The sequence below is a fragment of the Sinocyclocheilus rhinocerous genome, unplaced genomic scaffold, assembly GCF_001515625.1.
Source record: "Sinocyclocheilus rhinocerous isolate Xijiao unplaced genomic scaffold, SAMN03320098_v1.1 scaffold3676, whole genome shotgun sequence".
In the NCBI taxonomy this organism is placed as follows: domain Eukaryota; kingdom Metazoa; phylum Chordata; class Actinopteri; order Cypriniformes; family Cyprinidae; genus Sinocyclocheilus; species Sinocyclocheilus rhinocerous.
The window spans coordinates 100,954-103,616 of NW_015650689.1; the positions used below are offsets into that span (position 1 = coordinate 100,954).

General features: G+C 37.8%; 1 protein-coding gene across 1 annotated transcript in view; it reads left to right on the top strand.

Annotated features, from left to right (window-relative positions):
* Positions 1-2,663, top strand: part of LOC107712052 (glucagon receptor-like) — a 20,377-nt gene that overhangs the window by 524 nt on the left and 17,190 nt on the right. The window lies entirely within an intron of this gene.

The following is a 2,663-nucleotide window of genomic DNA, read 5'->3' on the forward strand; positions in this document are numbered from 1 at the left end:
TATAATGATTACAATATTATAATAAGAAATAAAAACTAAATAAAAACATGTTAGAATGGAGCAGGAGTGAAGATGTCCACATTAAACCATCGCACACGTCTGATGGCTCACATATGCCGCTGATTTACACACTGTCTATGATCCTAATCGCTTTTGAAAACGGTACTTGAGTTCCTTCAAATCAATAAGCGTTTACCTCCAGATGATTCATTTATCTATTACACATAATGAGAGTATTTAAAAAGCAATGAAGTAAAGAGGCTCAGCACACATTCCACTTCAGTCCAGCCTATTACTCAAACCATCACGCGCACACACACACACACACACACACAAACACACACTAACGCTAACACACACACACACTAACACTAACACTAACACACACACACACACACACTAACACTAACACACACACACACACACACACACACTAACACTAACACACACACACACACGCACAACAAAAACTAAATGGTATTTCCAGTGAGCACTTGCTTTTTGGTTATTAAGCTGTATTTTATTACCGCTGATGATAATTCTCTCTCTCCGTCTCTGTCTAGTGATTCAGAGAAATTATTGTGAAACGAAGGATTTTCTAAAAATGAAAGCTGCAAGTTAATGGCAGGCTGTAGTTAAAGTTCAGTTCAGCCAAAAAAGAAAATGCTGCCATCATTTACTGACCCAAGTTATTCCAAGCCTGTATGACTTTCTTTCTTCTGCTGAACACAAGAGAAGATATTTTGTAGAATGTTGGTCCCTATCCACTTCCATAGTATTTGTTTTTTTTCTCTATACTGTGGATCTCAGTGGTGACCAGTAGCTGTTTCGCTGCCCACATTCACCAATATACTAGCACTTCGTCTCTGTGATCTTCTGCTCTCTAGATGTGGCTCATGTCTGTGGGATTTTTTCACCTGTTTGTCTGGTCCAGCAGGTTGGATCACGAAAATAACAGCGCAACAATCTCTTCAACAACACATGATTTGAGGAATTATAAACACACAGTTAACTTTAAGACTCTTTGAGAAAGCTAGAGGTTGTTATTGAGTAGCAGCACTAATTAAATCAACCGTTAACACGGTAAACACTGAATAGATGCGAACTGCTCAGTAGGGACGGCGGAGATCCTCACACTAATCTAAGCTCAATTAGTGTGCAGAAAACATTATTTCCCATAATGCCGTGTGCACAGGGTTGCTCTCTGTATCTCTGTCTGAATTAAAGCTCATCTGCAGGATGTGTGTTCATCCTCATCCTTTCAGCCCCTCAACATCTTCACTCTCCTCCCTCCATTTAGCTGTGAAGGGTCAAATCAGACAAAAGATGTGGAATTGTTTTACCAGGTTTACTGTAGAGAGAAAAGGAGAAAGAACATGTGTGGTGCCGTTCTCAGGTGTGTTTCTTGTACAGAAAGCATTCACTCGATTTCACTTTTAAACTAACCATTAAATCTACCATATGAAAAAAAAAGAGAAAGAAAACATATTCCATTATTTCATATCAACCTCATGAAGTGCAGCTAACATCACATTACGCAGGGTTTCCCGATCTGGTGTTAATTAAGAATTGCAGTGGGTTTATGAGTTGATAAAAAGCTAATAATGAATTTATTCATAAACATGTAAAATAAAAATACATTATTTTAAAACAAAAACAAGTAAGAATTTTGGAAAGGAAACTTTAAAAGAGAGGAAAAAGAAAAATTAATGAGAATCAATGAATTATGAATAATTTACTGCCATTTATGAATAATAGATAATCATGCAATCCATAAAAAGTAACTGTAATCTGATTATGAGCATTTTAAAATGCAATATAATCCAGTACTCAATTCTGATTATGTAATCCAGATTACATGTAATCAGTTACTACCCAGCAGTGGTTATGACTTTATTTGTGTGTGTGTATGTGTGTGTGTGTGTGTGTGTGTGTGTGTGTGTGTGTTTGTGAAAGCATGAACTCTACTTCACATGTTTCTCCTAAAAATTCAGAGAAGAAATAAGAATAGAAAAAAGGCTTCACACCCTCGTGGAAAACATGTAAATATAAGGTATTTTTAAAAGCCTGGACAAGTAATAGCAGTTTTAAATGCCACTGAATTAGTTTGTCTGTTTCTAGTTCTCCAAGTACAAACATATTTCTAATGTGCTTCATTGTAGGACTGACATGAACACGCACAGACAAATCTGGGAGCCTCACATCCGGCAGAGAGATTGGAACAGAATGGAATTTGAAACGTTTTAGCCAAAAATGTTACCATGGTAAAGGTGTTTTTTGCAGAAACGTTTCAGATTTCGTTACGTTCTCCGGCTTCGGAAAAACAGTCTAATTTTGTGTGGAAGGAGACGCTGGACGGAGCCGATCTCTTCCACCAAAACACATTATCAGTGATGTTTTCTGCACTTATATATGTGTGTGTGTGTGTGTTTGTGTTTGCGTTTGTGTGTGTGTGTGTGTTTGTGTTTATCTGTGTCTCTGTGTGTGTTTGTCTGTGTCTCTGTGTTTGTGTTTGTCTGTGTCTCTGTGTTTGTGTGTGTGTTTGTGTTTGTCTGTGTGTCGGTGTCTGTGTGTGTTTGTGTTTGTCTGTGTGTCGGTGTCTGTGTGTGTTTGTGTTTGTCTGTGTGTCTGTGTCTCTGTGTGTGTGTGTGTGTGTGTGTGTG